Source organism: Anomaloglossus baeobatrachus, chromosome 6 (genome assembly GCF_048569485.1).
Source record: "Anomaloglossus baeobatrachus isolate aAnoBae1 chromosome 6, aAnoBae1.hap1, whole genome shotgun sequence".
Taxonomy (NCBI): domain Eukaryota; kingdom Metazoa; phylum Chordata; class Amphibia; order Anura; family Aromobatidae; genus Anomaloglossus; species Anomaloglossus baeobatrachus.
The window spans coordinates 261,644,295-261,667,669 of record NC_134358.1 but is presented as its reverse complement, the minus strand read 5'-3'; the positions used below and the strand labels follow the sequence as shown (position 1 = coordinate 261,667,669).

Here is a 23,375-nt window from a genome sequence, read left to right as displayed (position 1 = left end):
CGCTTCATAGTACAGATGGACAATGACCCCAAGCATACAGCCAAAGCTACCCAGAAGTTCATGAGTGCAAAAAAGTGGAACATTCTGCAATCACCAGATCTTAATCCAATTGAGCATGCATTTCACTTGCTCAAATCCAGACTTAAGACGGAAAGACCCACAAACAAGCAAGACCTGAAGGCTGCGGCTGTAAAGGCCTGGCAAAGCATTAAGAAGGAGGAAACCCAGCGTTTGGTGATGTCCATGGGTTCCAGACTTAAGGCAGTGATTGCCTCCAAAGGATTAGCAACAAAATATTGAAAATAAAAATATTTTGTTTGGGTTTGGTTTATTTGTCCAATTACTTTTGACCTCCTAAAATGTGGAGTGTTTGTAAAGAAATGTGTACAATTCCTACAATTTCTATCAGATATTTTTGTTCAAACCTTCAAATTAAACGTTACAATCTGCACTTGAATTCTGTTGTAGAGATTTCATTTCAAATCCAATGTGGTGGCATGCAGAGCCCAACTCGCGAAAATTGTGTCACTGTCCAAATATTTCTGGACCTAACTGTAGACTAACTATATAACGGAATCCACTCCATTTTGTTCACTATACTGCCAAGGACTAGAGTTGAGCGCGGTTCGTGGTTCGTGGTTCTCCAGTTCTAGGCTCGAGTGATTTTGGGGCATGTTCTAGATCGAACTAGAACTCGAGCTTTTTGCAAAAGCTCGATAGTTCTAGAAACGTTCGAGAACGGTTCTAGCAGCCAAAAAACAGCTAAATCATAGCTTGGTTTCTGCTGTAATAGTGTAAGTCACTCTGTGAATCAAACTATTATCACATTTCAGTGTATAGTGTGCGTGAACAGCGCCTTCAGATCACTGCTGTTTCTATAATGGCGATCGCCATTTTTTTTTTTCTTGTCTTCCTTCCCTAAGCGCGCGCGTCTTGTGGGGCGGGCCAGCATGTCAGCCAATCACAGACACACACACAGCTAAGTGGATTTTGAGCCAGAGAAGCAACGGCATGTGTGATAGGATCTGCATGTCACATGTCCCTGCATTATAAAACCGGACATTTTCTTCACGGACGCCATTATCTGCCTTCTGCGTCTTTGGTGTCAGACATCACTGTCGCAGCTCCGTCCTCCTGAGTCCTATAGCCGATACAGCTGTATGCGCTGCATACACAGCGTTAGACAGCTTAGGGAGAGCACTTTATAGCAGTCCTTTTAAGGGCTCAAACCGGCAGGGTCAGAGAGCCATAGGTGACAGGTCCTGCAAACAGCAACAGCGTCTGTGTAGCCAAGGTCAGGGATTTCCTCCCTGCATTTCACCATTAGGAGGGAATAGAAAGGCAGGCTTCCATTCCTCTACCCAGAGCACCACAATCCTGCCACTGTACCCTCTTGTCCTCTGCACACTCCAACTCATTATAACTAAGCAATTTTACTAGCAAACACTCAGTGTACCTAGTGGCATCCTAAACGTGGCTATTGGACTTTGCTATAGTCCCACTAGTGCAAAGACATTTGCAGAGCACGTCTGCCTGCATTGCACACTACAACTCATTGTTACTAAGCCATTATACTAGCAAACACTCAGTGTACCTAGTGGCATCCTATCTGTGGCTATTGTACTTTTGTCAATTCACAGTATTGGAACGTTATTTGCAGGACATCTGCCTGCATTGCACACTCAAACTTTTTTAAACTCAGCCATTATACTAGCAAACACACAGTGTACCTAGTTGTATCCTAAACGTGGCTATTGTACTTTTGTCTATTCACAGTATTGGAACGATATTTGCAGCACGTCTGCCTGCATTGCACACTCAAACTTTTTTAAACTCAGCCATTATACTAGCAAACACACAGTGTACCTAGTTGTATCCTAAACGTGGCTATTGTACTTTTGTCAATTCACAGTATTGGAACGTTATTTGCAGGACATCTGCCTGCATTGCACACTCAAACTTTTTTAAACTCAGCCATTATACTAGCAAACACTCAGTGTACCTATTGGCATCCTAAACGTGGCTATTGTACTTTTGTCAATTCACAGTATTGGAACGTTATTTGCAGCACGTCTGCCTGCATTGCACACTCAAACTTTTTTAAACTCAGCCATTATACTAGCAAACACTCACTGTACCTAGTTGTATCCTAAACGTGGCTATTGTACTTTTGTCAATTCACAGTATTGGAACGTTATTTGCAGGACATCTGCCTGCATTGCACACTCAAACTTTTTTAAACTCAGCCATTATACTAGCAAACACACAGTGTACCTAGTTGTATCCTAAACGTGGCTATTGTACTTTTGTCAATTCACACTATTGTAACGTTATTTGCAGGACATCTGCCTGCATTGCACACTCAAACTTTTTTAAACTCAGCCATTATACTAGCAAACACTCACTGTACCTAGTTGTATCCTAAACGTGGCTATTGTACTTTTGTCAATTCACAGTATTGGAACGTTATTTGCAGGACATCTGCCTGCATTGCACACTCAAACTTTTTTAAACTCAGCCATTATACTAGCAAACACTCAGTGTACCTATTGGCATCCTAAACGTGGCTATTGTACTTTTGTCTATTCACACTACTGCAAATCTATGTGCAGCACCTCTGCATGACAACCTCGTGCTCTGTTTTTAATAAGCTATAATGATAGCACAAAATACTGCCATTTTGTGGCATCATAGAACTGGCTGTTGTATTCCATTAGTGCCCCACTGGTGACAAGCTATTTCTAGCACCTCTACATCACACCCTCATGCACATTTTGCTACGCTAATGTTATAGCAAACTCATGGAATTCATTGCTGCATTTCATAATTCGGAGGGATAGAAAGTCAGGCTTCCTTTAGCTTTTCCTTCTGTTCATAGACAGCATCTCCAAGACAAATTTACCCTCCACGTCTAAGTGTGGAGAGGCAGCTAGTGCGCATGCGTGTGCCGATGTACCCCAGCTGCAGCATAATTACAGTGTTTCGCCTAGTGAGTATGCTCAGCCTGACTGTGCCATTCCTGACGCTAAGTCTTCATTTCGGGATACAGCGCATGCTCCCACACTAAGTGTGAAAAGCCTCTTTGCACAGGTGCTTGCATTCCGTGCCGGGTCTAAGTCCTGTTTTGTGCCTAGACACCATGCTAAAGCTGATAGTCTTTTTTCAGAGACTGTATTTCATGCTACTGAGCATGCTCAGGCACTTCCTGCATCAGAGACTAGGTCCGGTAATGAACTCTTTGGCCCTGGCCCTGATGTGGGGGTCCCATATAGACCACAGGGCATCAGGTGTCCTCCCAAATGGCTTGCAGAGGCCCACACCTATGACTTGTCACCGCATTATTGATGCTCAGACGATGACTGGTGAGGTGTTTGGGTCATGGCAGCCATGAGGTCATCATTGAAGTTGCGTTTCCAAATAGGACGCTAGTTATGCCACTCATGACGTGTCACTCTACTTTTGTCTCCAGGAGGTGCATTGTGGTTCACCCTGGTTTGGGGCGGACCCAGGTTATAAAAGGGGCTGGAGCCAACAAGGAGGTGCGCAGTCTTCTATTATGCTCCGAAAGAGCACACCTCCATGTGTTGAACCCATTGCGGCTTTAGGCCAGAGGTAGGCAGGGATAGGGTGGTGGATGCAGGCCACCACCACAGTTGGTAACGCAGAACGGTTAAGACCAGCTCCTGTCCTAACAGTCCTGCTTGTGCAGCCCAGTGGCATTAACAGGCCTGCTGCTGCTGATGCGCCTGCTGTCCACAGGTGTGGCCCCTACGCACACGGTCAGCGTACTCAATGGCCCCTGTGTTGTTAACAGGGAGTTCCTGGGCTGGGTGGGCATGTGGACCCTGTGACGCTAACAGGGCTCACAGTCTCCAGATCCGAATGGCGTCTAACTCGGTTCAGGCTACTATTAGTTTCATAGCCACACAGCTCTGTATCCTCCACCAAACCTTCAAGTTGCCAACCTCTCCTTTTCCAACTGGGAGCACGGTGGACACTGACTGCTGATGGGGATATATACCTTTCTCTTTCTTTTCTTATTAATTTTCGTTATATAGCGGTCACAGATTATATACCACTTTATCCAAATCTGCCAGTCCCACTGTAACAGATGTTGTTTCTTCAGCAAATGTTACAGTTGCTTAACCACCAAATCCACGGACCAAAATTTTTTTCCCCTTTCCAACACACCTGTTCCCCTTTCCAACAGCATCTGTCCTTTTTCAACTCATTTTGGGATATTACCAAAAGTGCAACTGTGCAGGGACACCGTACTCAACGCCATCTCAGCACAGCAGCCATCCCTCGGTCCCTCCGATGTGGACAAGTAAAAGACCATTTCCTCCTATCCATGACAAAGCGTTGAGATTCACTCTGTGCAGCACTGGTGTTTAGTGGAAAAGTAGATCTAAGATTGCGTACCACATTCTGCAGATACTCCTGTATACGTGCGTCTATTTCTATGGCAGGAATTAGTTCGCCAAATTTTGTCTTGTACCGGGGATCTAACAGTGTGGCAACCCAGTATTCAGGATTACTTCAAATTCATACAATCCGAGGGTCATGTAGGTAGTGCAGCAAGAAGGCGCTCATGTGTCTTGTGCATCCAGGAGGACCAAGTCCTTGGTGTATTGGTGGCAGAGAGGTGAGAATCGTGCATCCTTCCTCTGCCCTCTACCCACAACCTCGCACAACCGAAATGTGAGCAAGCTCTCACTCATCTGCTGAGTCTTCCATGCCCATCGCCAGTTCGTCCTCCATTTCTTCATGGGCTCCTGCACTTTCATCAACACTTTTTGCTGATACTATGCGCCCTTGTTAATCCCTCTCCCTCACCATGACTGCCGCATAGGTGCCGCTGACCATCTGGACCTCGTAGATCTTGTTATCCCTTCCGCATATGACTCCTCCTGTACTTCCTCCCCTTCCTCTTGTCCCAACACCTGACTCCGAATAATAATTACAGTGTGCTCCATCATGTAGATGACCAGAATTGTCACGCTGAGAATGACATTGCCAGTGCTAAACATCTTCGTCGACATTTCAAAACTGTGTAGCAGGGTGCATAGGTCCTTGATCTGACACCACTCCAGCAGCGTGATCTGCACCACCTCTGGATCAAGTTATCCCAGGCTATATGTCTTACCGTATTTCAGCAGGGCTCTGCGGTGCTGCCACACACGCTGCAACATGTGCAGATTCCAATTCCTGCGTGTCGAAACATCGCATTTCCGGCGTTTAACTGCCAGACCCTAAGACTTCCGGAGTGATGAAAGTTGTTGAGCTGCTGTGTGCGCACGATGGAAGTGAGCACATAGCGAGCGTGCACGCTGCACAAGGCCATGTAGGCCGTGATGGTGTTTTAAAAATTGCTGGAGAATTCGGTTCAACACGTGAGCCATACAAGGCACGTGTGTCACATTGCCCTGAGGATGGCCCGCAGCCAGGTTTGCATCATTGCCGCACACGGCTGTTAAGTCACCAACGGAGTCCGCTCCGTCAATTTGTACTCCGGTCGCCAGGTGACAACGTGTTCCTTTCATGAATAGTGCTGATGATGGGAGAGGAGTCGATGCCAGCGGCGCAGGTGGACGCAGGTTATGCTCACCCACTGGGCTGCATTACCTTGACAGATGCAGAATCTCTGGCTGAATGTAGCTGGTGGGTATCTCACAGATGAAATACCATCATTCAGCTACAACCAATGGGAAGACACCACACCCTTTTTTATGCCCATCCTGTCTGCAGACCACTGCCAGACATAGCTATGAACCTCTGGTTAATTTTACCCCCAGTTCAGTTTTATGATTTTGTGTGCTTGTTACCTGACTACTTTTCCTGCTTGCTGTTTATGTACCTTGTTGGCCGATACGCATTTCACCTCTGCTTGTTTTCTGATTAAGTCCTGGCCGTCCCATTCTGTTCCTGTTCCTCAATTAATGTTTTGACCCTGCCTGACTACTATTCTCTGTAATAGCGGTGTGACTCACATTTCCCATACATTTCAAAGTAAAACTTTGACCGCCTGATGGCATTGAGCTCTGCTGCCAGCATAGTAAGGAGGTGTGTGGTAGTCCTTGTGCGCAGTTGCAAGGAAGGGTGGCCTGACCACACAGGGTTTGCGCCAAGGTAGAGGACCCACACGAGGTTGAAGAGGCAGAAGCAGTGTATTAACTTCTACATACAGAACAAGGATTGAAACAACTCGTGGGGACGGCAAGACTTGTACAGCAGACCCTTCTCCATCTCTCACCATAGTTTGCCAGTGCCCAGTCAGTGACATGTAATGACCCTGTCTATGCTTACTGGTCCAAGTATCTGTGTTGAAATGCACCCTGTCGCACACAGATTTTCTCAAGGAAGTGGTGATGTTGTGTGCGACATGCTGGTGTAGCGCGGGCATGCTTTTCTTGGAGAAGCAGTGGTGATTGGGCATCTGGTACTGGGGCACAGCGACAGACATAAGGTCTGTAAAATCCTGTGTGTCCACTACGCGTAAAGGCAGCATTTCGGTAGCCAACAGCTTACAGAGGGATAGAGTCAACCACTTAGCTTTGTCATGGGTCGCAGTAAGTGGCCTTTTATTTGACCACATCTGAGGGACAGAGATCTGGCTGCTGTCTGTAGACGGTGTTGAGTAGGGTGTCCCTGGAAAAATGCAGGTTTGTGAGAAAAGTGCAGGCGGAGACATGATGTTGCCTTCATCTTGCCTTCAGATCTGTTCATCTTGTATCATTTTTAAAAAACACAGCAAGCAAGGGTTACTCCAAGCGGAGTCTACCTTTTTTCCCAAAATTGGGCACACAGACACCCCATCAGTGGCAGCACTTGTGCCCTAGTTGCAAACAGGATGTTTTGATTTGCATCAAGCACATTCCAAATCCACAAGCATTTACTCTCCCCAGGATGACACAGGGGTAGTAAATTCCTTCTGGATCCATGACTTGTTCATTTTGATGAAGTCAGTCTGTCCACATTGTCACTGGACAGACGCGTGCGCTTATCTGTCAGCACACACCCAGCAGCACTGAAGACACGTTCAGAGACAACGCTGGCAGCTGGACACGACAAAATCTTCAAGGCGTAACTGGAGAGCTCTTGACATTTTTCTAGATTTGAAGCACAAAAGGAGCAAGGCTCCATTTGCAAAGTCATTGCATCGATGTTCATTTGGAGATACTCCTGTATCATCCTCTCCATCCGTTGACTATGTGTCACACTTGTTGTCTCTGGTGGCCTTGCAAAGGAGGGTCTAAAAAAATTATGAAAAGATTCCATAAAATTGCTGTTACCAGCACCAGATACGGTCCTACTGGTACGGGTAGACTGTTGAAGATGACGAGGCCGTCCCATGTTTGTCAAGTTACAACTGGGAGAATCACTCCCTTCACCTGCACGGTTGTTTGGTGGAAAAGCCGAGCTAAGATCGAGTAACAGCTTCTGCTGATACTCCTGCATACGTGCGTCCCTTTCTATGGGTGGAATTATGTCACAAAATTTGGACTTGTCCCGGGGATCTAATAGTGTGGCAAGCCAGTAGTCATCATCACTTCTAATTTTGACAATACGAGGGTCATGTTGGAGGTAGTGCAACAAGAAGGCACTCATGTGTCTTGCGCAGCCATGCGGACCAAGTCCACGCTGTGTTTGTGGCATAGAGGTGCTAACCGTTCTTTCTTCCTCTGTCATCTCCCCCCAACCTCTTTCAACTGAAATTTGACCAAGGTCCCCCTCATCTGCTGAGTCTTCCATGTCCATGGACAGTTCGTCCTCCATATCTTCATGTCCTCCTGCACCTTCCTCAACATCTCGCCTGCTACCATGCGCCCTTGTTGATCCCTGTCCCCCATGGTCCCATGCCTGGCGCCTTGGTGATGATGAACGTCTGGACCTTGGTGATGTTGTTGTGTCTTGCGCATATGAATCCTCCTGTAGTTCCTCCCCTTCCTGTTGTCCCACCCCCTGACTACGAATAGTGTTTAGCGTGTGCTCCAGCATGTAAATGACTGTAATCGTCATGCTGATAATGGCATTGTCAGCGCTAAACATATTCGTCGCCATGTCGAAACTGTGCAGAAGGGTGCATAGGTCCTTGATCTGAGATCACTCCATCAGGGTGATCTGCCCCACTTCTGCATCTCGTTGGCCCAGGCTATACATCATGACGTATTGCACCAGGGCTCGCCGGTGCTGCCACAGTCGCTGTAACATGTGGAGAGTTGAATTCAAGCGTGTCGCCACATCGCATTTCAGGCGATGAACCGGCAGGCCGAAAGACTTCTGGAGCGATGCAAGTCGCTCAGCTGCGGCGGTTGAACGGCGGAAGTGAGCACTGCAGACAGTTTCCGTGCCCTGGTCAGAAGGCCATCTAGGCCGGGATAGTGTGTTAAAAATTGCTGGACAACAAGGTTCAACACGTGAGCCATACAAGGCACGTGTGTCACCTTGCCCAGGCGAAGGGCCGCACCCAGGTTTGCAGCATTGTCGCACACGGCCTTACCAGGCTGCAGGTTGAGTGGAGACAACCATTTATCAAAATCAGTCTCTAGAGCTGCCCACAACTCAGTCGCTGTGTGACTCCGATTTCAAAGACATGTCAAGCTAAAGACCGCCTGATGCCGTTGCGCTCTGCTACCAGCATAGTAATGAGGGGTGCGTGATTCCTTCTGCGCAGTGAGAACGCTGGTGGCCTGACCAGGCAGGCTTGGGGCGGAGGTGGAGGACCCAGATGAGGTGGAGGATGCAGAAGCAGTGGCGGAACTTGGACAGACAGAGGATTGACACACAAGTCGTGGGGACGGCAAGACTTGTGCAACAGACCCTTCACCATCTATCACCATAGTTACCCAGTGGCCAGTCAGCGACATGTAACGTCCCTGTCCATGCTTACTGGTCCAAGTATCGGTGGTGAAATGCACCCGTTCACACACAGAGTTTCTCAAGGAAGCGGTGATGTTGTGTGCGACATGCTGGTGTAGCGCGGGCACACCTTTCTTAGAGAAGTAGTGGCGACTAGGCATCTGGTACTGGGGCACAGCGACAGGCATAAGGTCTCTAAAATCCTGTGTGTCCACTAGGCGGAAAGGCAGCATTTCTGTAGCCAACAGCTTACAGAGGGATAGAGTCAACCTCTTCGCTTTGTCATGGGTCGCAGGAAGTGGCCTTTTATTTGACCACATCTGAGGGACAGAGATCTGGCTGCTGTGTGTAGACGGTGTTGAGTAGGGTGTCCCTGGAAAAATGCAGCTTTGTGAGGAAAGTGCAGGCGGAGACATGATGTTGCCTTCATCCAAAGTTGGTGCTATCGATGTCTGAGAGAGCTGTACACACTCACTTGTTTCCCCTTCCAAACCAACTGACGACCTACCAAGCAAACTGCCTGTTGCGGTTACAGTGGTGGAAGTTGTGGGTGGAAAAACAGGTGTGACAGCTGTCCCCACAGTCCTAGAAGATGACGAGCGCGCGGATGCCCTGGAAGGGGCAGGCGGTGGATGGTTGGCTCCACTAGGCCGCATTGCAGCACGGTGAGCTTCCCACCAGGCCATATGATATTTATTCATGTGACGATTCATGGAAGAAGTTGTCAAACTGCTGAGGTTTTGACCTCTACTAAGATAACCATGCCAAATGTTACAGATCACATAATTTGGGCGATCTTTTTTTATGTCAAAAAAGGACCAGGCTAGGCAAGGCTTAGAGGCCATGCGACCTGTTGATCCACCCCGAATAATGCTCAGAGGCAGAGTGGTGGCTGAGGATGCAGTTGTAAACGTGCTACCAGTGCTCCGACTGTGTCCAGGAAGGCGCCAGGTTACTTCGACGTCGGTTGCATCCTCCTCCACCGCCTCTGTTGACCTCCTCGAGTGTCTGACTGTGGGTTGACAGTAGGTGGGATCTAGAACTTCATCATCAATTGTTGTGTTTGCACTCCCCTCCCCCTCAGACCGAGTTTCTTCTTGCCCTGACCGAATATTTAAGTTGTCATCCCAATCGGGTATCTGCGTCTCATCTTCATCAGTATGTTCCTCATTGCCTATAACCACAGTTGTTGGAAAGGCAGCATTTTGGTAGCCAACAGTTTGCATATGATGAAAGTCAACCTCCAAGCCATGTCATGCCCTTCTAAAAGCATGTAAAACACAGCGAGGGGACTCCAACCACAGTCTCCCTCGTTTCCACTAACTGGGCCACACACACCCCACTTGACTGGCATCGGTTGAGCCCCCTTTTGAAAAAGAAAAAGATGCTTTGCATGAAGCACTCTCAAAAATACGCGTGCCTTTCCCGTCCCCTGGCTGACCCAGGGGAAGAAAAGTCCTCTGAGAGCCATGACTTGTTCATCTTGGTTCTTTTAGAGACACAGCGAGGGGACTCCAACCACAGTCTCCCTCGTTTCCACTAACTGGGCCACACACACCCCACTTGACTGGCATCGGTTGAGCCCCCTTTTGAAAAAGAAAAAGATGCTTTGCATGAAGCACTCTCAAAAATACGCGTGCCTTTCCCGTCCCCTGGCTGACCCAGGGGAAGAAAAGTCCTCTGAGAGCCATGACTTGTTCAACTTGGTTCTTTTAGAGACACAGCGAGGGTACTCCAACCACAGTCTCCCTCGTTTCCACTAACTGGGCCACACACACCCCACTTGACTGGCATCGGTTGAGCCCCCTTTTGAAAAAGAAAAAGATGCTTTGCATGAAGCACTCTCAAAAATACGCGTGCCTTTCCCGTCCCCTGGCTGACCCAGGGGAAGAAAAGTCCTCTGAGAGCCATGACTTGTTCATCTTGGTTCTTTTAGAGACACAGCGAGGGGACTCCAACCACAGTCTCCCTCGTTTCCACTAACTGGGCCACACACACCCCACTTGACTGGCATCGGTTGAGCCCCCTTTTGAAAAAGAAAAAGATGCTTTGCATGAAGCACTCTCAAAAATACGCGTGCCTTTCCCGTCCCCTGGCTGACCCAGGGGAAGAAAAGTCCTCTGAGAGCCATGACTTGTTCATCTTGGTTCTTTTAGAGACACAGCGAGGGGACTCCAACCACAGTCTCCCTCGTTTCCACTAACTGGGCCACACACACCCCACTTGACTGTCATCGGTTGAGCCCCCTTTTGAAAAAGAAAAAGATGCTTTGCATGAAGCACTCTCAAAAATACGCGTGCCTTTCCCGTCCCCTGGCTGACCCAGGGGAAGAAAAGTCCTCTGAGAGCCATGACTTGTTCATCTTGGTTCTTTTAGAGACACAGCGAGGGGACTCCAACCACAGTCTCCCTCGTTTCCACTAACTGGGCCACACACACCCCACTTGACTGGCATCGGTTGAGCCCCCTTTTGAAAAAGAAAAAGATGCTTTGCATGAAGCACTCTCAAAAATACGCGTGCCTTTCCCATCCCCTGGCTGACCCAGGGGAAGAAAAGTCCTCTGAAAGCCATGACTTGTTCATCTTGGTTCTTTTAGAGACACAGCGAGGGGACTCCAACCACAGTCTCCCTCGTTTCCACTAACTGGGCCACACACACCCCACTTGACTGGCATCGGTTGAGCCCCCTTTTGAAAAAGAAAAAGATGCTTTGCATGAAGCACTCTCAAAAATACGCGTGCCTTTCCCGTCCCCTGGCTGACCCAGGGGAAGAAAAGTCCTCTGAGAGCCATGACTTGTTCATCTTGGTTCTTTTAGAGACACAGCGAGGGGACTCCAACCACAGTCTCCCTCGTTTCCACTAACTGGGCCACACACACCCCACTTGACTGGCATCGGTTGATGCCCCTTTTGAAAAAGAAAAAGATGCTTTGCATGAAGCACTCTCAAAAATACGCGTGCCTTTCCCATCCCCTGGCTGACCCAGGGGAAGAAAAGTCCTCTGAAAGCCATGACTTGTTCATCTTGGTTCTTTTAGAGACACAGCGAGGGGACTCCAACCACAGTCTCCCTCGTTTCCACTAACTGGGCCACACACACCCCACTTGACTGGCATCGGTTGAGCCCCCTTTTGAAAAAGAAAAAGATGCTTTGCATGAAGCACTCTCAAAAATACGCGTGCCTTTCCCGTCCCCTGGCTGACCCAGGGGAAGAAAAGTCCTCTGAGAGCCATGACTTGTTCATCTTGGTTCTTTTTTGAAAAGCGAGGGGACTCCAACCACAGTCTCCTTCGTTGCCACTAACTGGGCCACACACACCCCACTTGACTGGCATCGGTTGAGCCCCCTTTTGAAAAAGAAAAAGATGCTTTGCATGAAGCACTCTCAAAAATATGCATGCCTTTCCCGTCCCCTGGCTGACCCAGGGGAAGAAAAGTCCTCTGAGAGCCATGTCCACATTGTCAGTGGACAGACGCGTGTGCTTATCTGCCAGCAGACCCCCAGCAGCACTGAAGACAGGTTCCGAGAGAACGCTGGCTGCAGGACACGACAAGATCCCCAAGGCGTACGTGGCGAGCTCAGGCAATTTATCCAGATTGGAAGCCTAAAATGAGCAGGGCTCAAGTTGCACAATAATGGAATCGATGTTTCTTTGCATATACTCATATATCTGTGTGTCCTCCTCTTTTTCCTTGTCCAGCTGTTTTGTTTTCACATGAGTATATGTCCTTGTCACTTTCCCATGTGTTTGTGTTGTGTTGTGAGTTGTTTGTCACCTTTTGGACACCTTTGAGGGTGTTTTCTAGGTGTTTTTCTGTGTTTGTGATTGCCTGCCATTGTTTCCTATGCAGTTCGAGTTCGGTTCGTCGAACGTTCGACGAGCCGAACTCGAACGGGAGGTCCGTTCGGCGAACCGACCTCGAGCCGAACCGGGACCGGTTCGCTCATCTCTACCAAGGACATTCTAATCAGCCATTACTTTCCTTTCAAAATTAGGAAAATGAGCACTTAAACCCAAACCCATAGGGCTGATCTATTGGCTGGACTAAGCTCTCTATTCCCTCCATTGTATACTGTAATGCACCTGTTAAACTACAATTGAATGACAAATATGATTATACTTTGTTCTCCTAACAAAACGGATAATATGTAAAACACTCTAGAAAATAGCTGTGACAAATGTGTCCTAGAGTAGTGAATTGGGGCAACGTAATAAGGTCTCAGACTCTGTAGTATAAAGGGTTTATGGTAAATGCAACACTGGGTATCAGATGTATAGAAGGTAACAAAACGGTGTGTGCATAGATATAATATGATAGCATTTAATCTCAGATGTATGTGAGATATTATAGAACAATGGATTACATGGGGTTAATGCTGCGCAGGCTTAATCAAGAATGGTAGAAAACATGAATGAGACACAGTACCGATATGGGGATATGATAGCGTCAGTTTTCTCTGCTGCATATTGAGCAGAACTCAGTTGTAGATCTGTGTATTACCCCGCCCATACCACTACATTATATATATATATATATATATATATATATATATATATATATATATATATATATACTAGAAGGTGGCCCGATTTTACGCATCGGGTATTCTAGAATTTACGTATTGTGTAGTTCATGTATGATTTTTGTTATATATATATATATATAGATGTTGTTGTGTGTAGTTAGCAAGTGTTTGTGTAGGGGCTGTACATGTTCTGGGTGTTGTCTGGGTGTGATGGGGGGTGAGAGCGGTGTTGTTTGTGTGTTGCGTTGTTTGTGGAGCGCTGTGTGTCTGTAGCGTTGTGTGTGTGTTGCGCGGTTTGTGTGTGTGTGGTGTGTTTTGGGGGGAGGTATGTTTTGTGCAATGTGTGTGTTGTGCGGTATGTGCGTATATTTGTGTGTGCAGCGTTGTCTGTGTGTGGGTGTCTGTGTAGGGCAGTTGTTTGTGGTTCCCAGTGTGTGAGTGTGGTGTGTTGTGCAGTGCGCGCGCGTGTGTGTGTTGGGGGGAGGTGTCCACTTCCCATCGTGCTCCATCCCCCATGCAGCGCACTCCCCATCGTGCTCCATCCCCTATGCTGCGCACCCCCCATCGTGCTCCATCTCCCATCCTGCGCACTCCCCATCGTGCTCCATCCCCCATGCTGCGCACTCCCAAACGTGCTTCATCCGCCATGCTGCGCACTCCCTTTCGTGCTCCATCCCCCATGCTGCGCACTCCCAAACGTGCTCCATCCCCCATGCTGCGCACTCCCAAACGTGCTCCATCCCCCATGCTGCGCACTCCCAAACGTGCTCCATCCGCCATGCTGCGCACTCCCAAACGTGCTCCATCCGCCATACTGTGCACTCCCAAACGTGCTCCATCCGCCATACTCCGCACTCCCCATCGTGCTCCATCCCCCATGCAGCGCACTCCCCATCGTGCTCCATCCCCTATGCTGCGCACCCCCCATCGTGCTCCATCTCCCATGCTGCGCACTCCCAAACGTGCTCCATCCGCCATGCTGCGCCAGCATCAGCCTCTCTACCCGCAGCATCAGCCTCTCTGCCCGCAGCATCAGCCTCTCTCCCCGCAGCATCAGCCTCTCTGTCCCCAGCATCAGCCTCTCTCCTTCCAGCCTCCCCCAGCATCAGCCTCTCTCCTTCCAGCCTCCCCCAGCATCAGCCTCCCTCTCCCAGACTTCCCCAGGATCAGCCTCTCTCCTCCCAGCCTCCGTCCTCCCAGCCTTCTCCAGCATCAGCTTTCCCCTCCCAGCCTCCCTCAATATCAGCCTTCCCCAGCATCAGCCTCTCTCCTCCCAGCCTCAGCCTCTCTCCTTCCAGCCTCCCCCAGCATCAGCCTCTCTCCTTCCAGCCTCCCTCAGCATCAGCCTCCCCTTCCCAGCCTTCCCCAGGATCAGCCTCTCTCCTCCCAGCCTCCTTCCTCCCAGCCTCCCCCTCCCAGCCTCCCTCAGCATCAGCCTTCCCCTCCCAGTCTCCCCCAGCATCAGCCTCCCCAAGCATCAGCCTCCACCAGCATCAGCCTCTCTCCTTCCAGCCTCCCTCGTCCCAGCCTCCCCCAGCATCAGCCTCCCCCTCCCAGCCTCCCCCAGCATCACAGCCTCCCCCAGCATCAGCCTCTCTCCTTCCAGCCTCCCCCAGCATCAGCCTCCCTCTCCCAGCCTTCCCCAGGATCAGCCTCTCTCCTCCCAGCCTCCGTTCTCCCAGCCTTCCCCAGCATCAGCTTTCCCCTCCCAGCCTCCCTCAGCATCAGCCTTCCCCAGCATCAGCCTCTCTCCTCCCAGCCTCAGCCTCTCTCCTTCCAGCCTCCCCCAGCATCAGCCTCTCTCCTTCCAGCCTCCCTCAGCATCAGCCTCCCCTTCCCAGCCTTCTCCAGGATCAGCCTCTCTCCTCCCAGCCTCCTTCCTCCCAGCCTCCCCCTCCCAGCCTCCCTCAGCATCAGCCTTCCCCTCCCAGTCTCCCCCAGCATCAGCCTCCCTAAGCATCAGCCTCCACCAGCATCAGCCTCTCTCCTTCCAGCCTCCCCCAGCATCAGCCTCTCTCCTCCCAGCCTCCCTCGTCCCAGCCTCCCCCAGCATCAGCCTCCCCCTCCCAGCCTCCCCCAGCATCAGCCTCTCTCCTCCCAGCATCAGCCTCTCCTCTCTGTCCCCAGCATCAGCCTCTCTCCTCCCAGCCTTCCACAGCATCAGCCTCTCTCCTCCCAGCCTCTCTCCTCCCAGCCTCCCCCAGCATCAGCCTCCCCCAGCATCAGCCTTTCTCCTTCCAGCCTCCCCCAGCATCAGCCTCTCTCCTTCCAGCTTCCCTCAGCATCAGCCTCCCTCTCCCAGCCTTCCCCAGGATCAGCCTCTCTCCTCCCAGCCTCCGTCCTCCCAGCCTTCCCCAGCATCAGCTTTCCCCTCCCAGCCTCCCTCAGCATCAGCCTTCCCCAGCATCAGCCTCTCTCCTCCCAGCCTCAGCCTCTCTCCTTCCAGCCTCCCCCAGCATCAGCCTCTCTCCTTCCAGCCTCCCTCAGCATCAGCCTCCCCTTCCCAGCCTTCCCCAGGATCAGCCTCTCTCCTCCCAGCCTCCTTCCTCCCAGCCTCCCTCAGCATCAGCCTTCCCCTCCCAGTCTCCCCCAGCATCAGCCTCCCCCTCCCAGCCTTCCCCAAGATCAGCCTCTCTGCTCCCAGCCTCCTCCAGCACGCCGTGCTCCTCTGCCGACACTCACACACCCGATCACATACACTCACACACACCCGATGGCATACACTCACACACACCCGATGGCATACACTCACACACACCCGATGGCATACACTCACACACACAGACACTGACGATATCGCACATACGCGCTCACACTCACAACATCCGGAGATACCACATGCTTCTGGCCATGTGATCCTCCGTCAGGTCTTGGAAGGTCACAGCACAGTATCGAGGCCGAGGAGCAAGCGATATCGCCGGATGCTGTGAGTGTGTGGATGCGATGTGTGTGTGAGGTGTGTGTGAGGTGTTTGTGAGAGTGAGTGTGATCTGATGTGTGTGTATGTGTGTGTGTGTGCTGTTATGTGTGTGCGTGTGGATCTTCCGCCGCTGCAGGACCTTGATGAGCTGGTAACCATGCTAGCATGGTTACCAACATATCCCGTCCCCCGCTCGCACGGGAGCCCACACCAGCATACGGCGGCAAGGCCAGCAATGCGAGGGTCAGTGTCGGCTGGGTTGGCGGCGTACGCTGATGTGGGCTCCCGTTAGGGGGGGGGGAGTACAGTACTCACCTGGGAGTCGTAGTTCCGTGACCGTGTCAGTTCGGTGAATGCGCGGGGGGGGGAGCGGGGCCAGAGCTAGCATGCATTGCGTGAGGGGGGCGTTTTGGAGCATGACAGACAGACAGACAGAATAAGGCAATTATATATATAGATATATATATATATATGCACATATATATATATATATATATATATATATATATATATAAATATTATGGCAAGACAAGCCGCTGCATGAGATGTACCATAGACAGATAATGGAGGTGGCTGACATGAAGAAATCCTACTAATGGCTGGAGAAAGCTGGACTCCAGGACAGCACAGAGGCACTAATCATAGCAGCACAAGAGCAGGCGCTAAGTACCAGATCCATAGAAGCAGGGATCTACCACACAAGACAAGACCCAAGGTGTAGACTATGTAAAGAAACCACGGAAACAATCCAACATATAGTGGCAGGATGCAAAATGCAAGCGGGAACAGCGTACACCGAACGCCACAACCAAGTAGCGGGAATTGTATACAGGAATATCTGTACAGTGTATGGGCTAAGTCCCCCTACGTACAGGTGGGAGACCCCAGAAAAAGTGGTGGAGAATGAAAGGGCTAAAATCCTGTGGGATTTCAAGATCCAGACAGATAAGCAAGTGGTAGCTAACCAACCAGATATCGTGATAGTAGACAAGGGTCAGAAGACAGCAATGATAATAGATGTGGCAGTGCCTAATGACAGTAACATCAGAAAGAAGGAATATGAGAAGCTGGAGAAATACCAGGGCCTTAAAGAACAACTGGAGAAGATGTGGAAGGTGAAGGTAACAGTGATTCCAGTGGTGATAGGAGCACTTGGAGCAGTGACCCCTAAGTTGGAAAAATGGCTGCAACAGATTCCAGGAGCAACATCTGAGCTCTCTGTCCAGAAAAGCGCAGAGCTGGGAACAACTAAGTTCCTGCGCAAAACCCTCAAACTCCCAGGCCTCTGGTAGAGGACCCGAGAATGAGGAAGGACAAATAACCACCCACAGGGGGTGAGAAGATAATTTTATTATATATATATATATATATATATATATATATATATATATATATATATATATATATATATATATATATATATATATATATATATATATATATACACACATATATATATATATATATATATAGCCAAATTTAATAGCCCAGTCATAGCTGTTGTCCAGCCATGTCTCAGGTATCCTCGTAATATCCTCATTTTTTCCAAATATATTAATTCCAATTCAATTTTGTTGGTGATGCTTCTAACATTAGTATAAATGCAGTCTATGTAATTTCTGTACCTTTATGACTCAGTAGTGTATAGACTGTTTTAACCATCCCCCATATTACCCCCACTTTCATTATTTCGATCCAGGTGACCATCTACACTATAATCCCACCTGTACACTATTTTCTCTCCCCCAGTCCAAGGTATAACACTCCTAATATCTTATAGCCTTTCATTTTCACAAGCAGAGATTCATCCTTCCCCATTGAGGTGCAGACCATCCATAGCACAGAGCCTGTAGCCAACAAAGAAGTCAGCCCAGTTCTCCAGGAACCTAAAGCCCACCTTCCTACATCCACTCCAGAAGCACTTATTTACCTCCCTAATCTCCCACTTGCACTCCCCCTCATCTGCTAACTTAGCATACTTATTGGGGTGTGCCATATTACGACTAACCTTTCTAACACTCTTCCTTCTACCCTGCCTTCTGTAACCCAGCTAGCTCCTTAATTCTCTTTCAGCTCTATGGTACTGTCCTCCCCTACATCTTCCCCTGCAAACACCTGCTCAGTGAGTAGCAAACTCCTTTCTATATTGTCGACGGATCTCACTGTTGTCAGCTGCTTTTTAGATCCAGTACCTGAGCTTCCAAATGTACAATGTGCACACATCTCGCATAGCAGTATTCACACTCAACGGCTTGGTCAAAATTTGCATACATTCGACAAGATGTACACTGGATGGCATAATAATGGAGCACATTTTCCAAAGGGAGTATACAAAACTGAATAGAAACTGTGAATTAATACTTATCACTTTAATCATCATTCCCTAAATCCAAAGTTACTGGCACTCAAGACACATTTAAAGGGGTTGTCCGGTCTAAAATGACAAGTCTGCAGTCACTCTATGTCACTCAGTGCGCATGCAGCGGTATCCGGCCACACAAAACCCTCCTCCATATATATCTTACTCATATTAGTGCAGGGAGGGTGATTTATAAGAACCGCCGGGTACGGTTATAATATAATAGTGTAGAAATATTTTTATTGCCCATCCTTATTGCCCATTCTATACCCCGTTGCCACCTATTGTACATATAGCACAAGCCTATTCCTCTGTATACTACGGATACTACCGCGCTGGAACACATATGCGTTCCACTGTGACGTGTAGTACGAGTATGGGCGGATCTGGAAGACACCGCCCCATGCAGATCACATGACCCGATCTGTGACGCGTGTATTAAGTGTATGGCGATACGTCATTTCCGGCCGTAGGGCATTTCCGGGGCACTACCGCGATCCCCTTCTTATAGTCCCGCAGACCTGCCTGGTCAGCGGTCTGGACGGCAGCCACATACAGGAGACGTGTACGGGTACCAGGATTCCGGTGGGAGTTCCCAGCGTGTTAGAGTGCTGACACTCGGGACCTATAGTCCTTGCTGGTAGAGCTCCAGCTATAGGTGGGTGAAACTATATAGGTCCTCATGTGCTTTAGGACATATTGGTTCCCTGTTGTATCGGCTACTCCCTGTCTGATATAGTAGCCCTTATGCCTATGATCTAGACCCAATCTGATTGCCCTATCTGTATGATTGTTTCACAGGATACACATACATATCTGGAGTGATCCCACTGTCCAGGAACCTTGTAGCATTCCCTACCTCCTATATAGGCAAGGTAAACTACCATCCTCTATGACTACATTAGTGATTATTGTGGACTTTTTACCAGACCATCCAGCACACTGTAACTTTGTGTAGGATGGGTCTGTATACCTGGTGAGGCTTTGATTCATCATATACTTACCTTCTGAATTTTTAGTCCCTAGTGGAGGAATTATTATTATTATTATGTTATACTGTGACCTGTTGAATACCCACACACACTTGAACACCAGTATGCTTTCTCTTACAGGAAATATGTTTAATAAGGACGACTCACCAGTCTTATGACAGGGCACCTTCCCTTATTCATTGTGTGCACACCGCTATTTTTTCTCACAGGTATATTTTGAGCTTTATGTATTTTTTGCCTGTGTGTATACTCCAATAGCAATGTCGAACCATGGTCTGTATGTGAAGTAGTTTTTCCATACATTCTTTATGTAGGAAACTTCATCATTCTTTTTTTGTCTTCCTCACTTCCATACCTTGAGTGATGTGATGGTTGCCACACCTCGCTAGAAAATTCATTTTGCTATCAGCCAAGAGGTAATACAAATACACGTCCCAGAATTTACTTACGTGATATGTAAATATGGGCCTCCTATCATCCTTATAGGAATGGTACACAAACCACGCTATAGGAGTGCGAGGAAAGACTATACATCCCCCTGAGACTCAGAGTGGATACAAGAACCTGCTTTCTCACAAACGAGTGCACATACAACCACGCCCAATATCCAGGTAGAGAAACTTATACCCTATACCGACAAAAAGCTGTTTCATAGCATGCAAAATATTATAAATTATCATTTTCCTGTGTCTTATAGGGACTAGACTTTGAAAACCATAACCATCCCGGACACAATAGTCCTCTCATTTGACCCATATATTGTAAGGGAACAGGCATCATTTCCTGAACAAGAGGACCCCTTTTTTCCCTGTAAGTGACCTATATGATCTATATAAGAATGTGCTTTCTTGTGCTTATGCAGTGCAGTCTCCATCAAGTCTATTGATACCATGTCTTCTTCATCATTTTTTCAGGTGTCCTTTCTAAAGAAGTGACTCATATCATATCCCCTGATGATCCCCTTTTACTGCGCTAGGGGGAGTGAAACGCGTCGGGAGAGCTGGGGGGTCCATAAGCTAAGTGGAACTCCGGGCTCCTACCTAACTAATCCAGCATATCTATATTAGGGATACTTTACCTAACATAAGAACCCTGGACATCTAACGCATTCTTTATTTGTTTGTCTATGGTTCTGTTTTATGCACCCTATCACTTTTTTGGTGGTGGTTACCCCCGCTAGAGGTCAGCAAGGACAGTGAGGTTCACATATACCTCAAGTAGAGAGAGAGTCAATGGCAGTTAGGACATCTATCCACTAGCAAAAAGGTAGATACAGTACATTGAACCAGTATCAGCCTGACAGTGACCTAGGAGCTACCACACTCTATCCTCCACTATATCAACCATCTACGCCGAGCTCTGGCGTGGGTCTAACCTTGGTTGACACTTGCACTTTATATGTACAGTTAGGTCCAGAAATATTTGGACAGTGACACAATTTTCGCGAGTTGGGCTCTGCATGCCACCACATTGGATTTGAAATGAAACCTCTACAACAGAATTCAAGTGCAGATTGTAACGTTTAATTTGAAGGTTTGAACAAAAATATCTGATAGAAATTGTAGGAATTGTACACATTTCTTTACAAACACTCCACATTTTAGGAGGTCAAAAGTAATTGGACAAATAAACCAAACCCAAAAAGAAAATTGTTATTTTCAATATTTTGTTGCGAATCCTTTGGAGGCAATCACTGCCTTAAGTCTGGAACCCATGGACATCACCAAACGCTGGGTTTCCTCCTTCTTAATGCTTTGCCAGGCCTTTACAGCCGCAGCCTTCAGGTCTTGCTTGTTTGTGGGTCTTTCCGTCTTAAGTCTGGATTTGAGCAAGTGAAATGCATGCTCAATTGGGTTAAGATCTGGTGATTGACTTGGCCATTGCAGAATGTTCCACTTTTTTGCACTCATGAACTCCTGGGTAGCTTTGGCTGTATGCTTGGGGTCATTGTCCATCTGTACTATGAAGCGCCGTCCGATCAACTTTGCGGCATTTGGCTGAATCTGGGCTAAAAGTATATCCTGGTACACTTCAGAATTCATCCGGCTACTCTTGTCTGCTGTTATGTCATCAATAAACACAAGTGATCCAGTGCCATTGAAAGCCATGCATGCCCATGCCATCACGTTGCCTCCACCATGTTTTACAGAGGATGTGGTGTGCCTTGGATCATGTGCCGTTCCCTTTCTTCTCCAAACTTTTTTCTTCCCATCATTCTGGTACAGGTTGATCTTTGTCTCAACTGTCCATAGAATACTTTTCCAGAACTGAGCTAGCTTCATGAGATGTTTTTCAGCAAATTTAACTCTGGCCTGTCTATTTTTGGAATTGATGAATGGTTTGCATCTAGATGTGAACCCTTTGTATTTACTTTCATGGAGTCTTCTCTTTACTGTTGACTTAGAGACAGATACACCTACTTCACTGAGAGTGTTCTGGACTTCAGTTGATGTTGTGAACGGGTTCTTCTTCACCAAAGAAAGTATGCGGCGATCATCCACCACTGTTGTCATCCGTGGACGCCCAGGCCTTTTTGAGTTCCCAAGCTCACCAGTCAATTCCTTTTTTCTCAGAATGTACCCGACTGTTGATTTTGCTACTCCAAGCATGTCTGCTATCTCTCTGATGGATTTTTTCTTTTTTTTTCAGCCTCAGGATGTTCTGCTTCACCTCAATTGAGAGTTCCTTAGACGGCATGTTGTCTGGTCACAGCAACAGCTTCCAAATGCAAAACCACACACCTGTAATCAACCCCAGACCTTTTAACTACTTCATTGATTACAGGTTAACGAGGGAGACGCCTTCAGAGTTAATTGCAGCCCTTAGAGTCCCTTGTCCAATTACTTTTGGTCCCTTGAAAAAGAGGAGGCTATGCATTATAGAGCTATGATTCCTAAACCCTTTCTCCGATTTGGATGTGAAAACTCTCATATTGCAGCTGGGAGTGTGCACTTTCAGCCCATATTATATATATAATTGTATTTCTGAACATGTTTTTGTAAACAGCTAAAATAACAAAACTTGTGTCACTGTCCAAATATTTCTGGACCTAACTGTATGTCTCTTTGATATTAACTGTTTTGAAGAAATTAGGACACTACAACTGTTCTGTTTTAATATTTATGAATTTGAATAAAATATTTTTATGAGAGTAGTCATAGTAGTGGTGTTCTTGACTCATTTTCTTGTATTTTTGATGCATTTTTACTTGCTAAATCATTTTGTTCTCAATGAAGAAAAACTGCAGTTAAATGGTGAGAGAATTGACGTGCTTTAAAATGAAAAAAAAAAACAAAACAAAACAAAAAACAAGGAAAAAATGCTCTGTGTAAGACTTTATAAATCATGCTTTTATTGTTAAATGCTGCATTTTTTTCAGCTGAAGAAACACACCAAAATCGCTGCATGTGAACAAGCTTCAAGTGTTCTAATCACTGCCTACGTCTTGCGCAATGTTACATTTGAAGGGAATTGGTCAGGTCTCCTATGCCCATCATAATTCCCTGCCTATCCAGCCCTGTATAATGTTAATCACTCACCTCAATTTAAAAAAAAAAAAAAAAAGTTTTTAAAACCTCTGCTTTTGCTCTGCTGCCTAGTTGAAGTGGCGTTAGTTTCCCCAGGCTAGTCGGCCCTCTTCTTTGTTATCATGTTCCCTGCACTTTCAAATCATGCGCAGTGTGCCGCAGTCGGGATGCATACACCCGAGACTCAATGTGA

General features: G+C 47.8%; 1 protein-coding gene across 3 annotated transcripts in view; it reads right to left on the bottom strand.

The window, feature by feature from the left end:
* The window catches only part of PIGN (phosphatidylinositol glycan anchor biosynthesis class N), a 478,983-nt gene that overhangs the window by 143,207 nt on the left and 312,401 nt on the right, over window positions 1-23,375 (bottom strand). The gene's annotated exons all lie outside the window — the stretch shown is intronic.